Genomic DNA, 851 nt, shown 5'->3' with positions numbered 1-851 from the left:
CAGTCGCCTCAGAAAATAGAGACGGCTCTGGCCCTTCCTGTAGAGAGCGTTAGTGTTCTTAACCCAGTCCAGTTTATTGTCAATGTGTACCCCCAGGTACTTATAGTCCTCTACAATGTCCACACTGACCCCCTGGATGGAAACAGGGGTCACCGGTGTCTTGATCCTCCTCTGATACTTTACTGCAGTAACAGTACTCACTGTGCAGAGTAATCTGATATTATTGATCCATGTGCATCAGTTCAGTGACTTTATAACCTGATTATTGGTTATGTTTTGGATCAATAATCTGAATCAGTAAAGAAACTAAAGCTGTCGGAGAAAAACATCAAAGAAAATTTAGTTTAAAATAAAGACAACACACACACACACACAGATAAATTTCCTGTTAACTGCAGCTGATAAGGCCACACCCACCAGCTGGACGACACTGATAGAAAGCTGTGACGTCACTATGACATCACTGAGCACAACGCCAGCTCAAACCTTTAAAGTATCTTACAGGTACTGAGGGGCGAGGGTGTGAGGGGGCCCTGAGGTGTGAGTGGGTCCTGAGGTGTGAGGGGGCCCTGAGGTGTGAGTGGGCCCTGAGGTGTGAGGGGGTCCTGAGGTGTGAGAGGGTCCTGAGGTGTGAGGGGTCCTGAGGTGTGAGGGGGCCCTCAGGTATGAGGGGGTCCTGAGGTGTGAGAGGGTCCTGAGGTGTGAGGGGTCCTGAGGTGTGAGGGGGCCCTGAGGTGTGAGGGGGTCCTGAGGTGTGAGAGGGTCCTGAGGTGTGAGGGGTCCTGAGGTGTGAGGGGGCCCTCAGGTATGAGGGGGTCCTGAGGTGTGAGAGGGTCCTGAGGTGTGAGGGG

Source organism: Epinephelus moara, chromosome 19, assembly GCF_006386435.1.
Source record: "Epinephelus moara isolate mb chromosome 19, YSFRI_EMoa_1.0, whole genome shotgun sequence".
Taxonomy (NCBI): Eukaryota; Metazoa; Chordata; class Actinopteri; order Perciformes; family Serranidae; genus Epinephelus; species Epinephelus moara.
The sequence above is the reverse complement of the archived record's forward strand: the minus strand, read 5'-3'. Positions refer to the sequence as shown.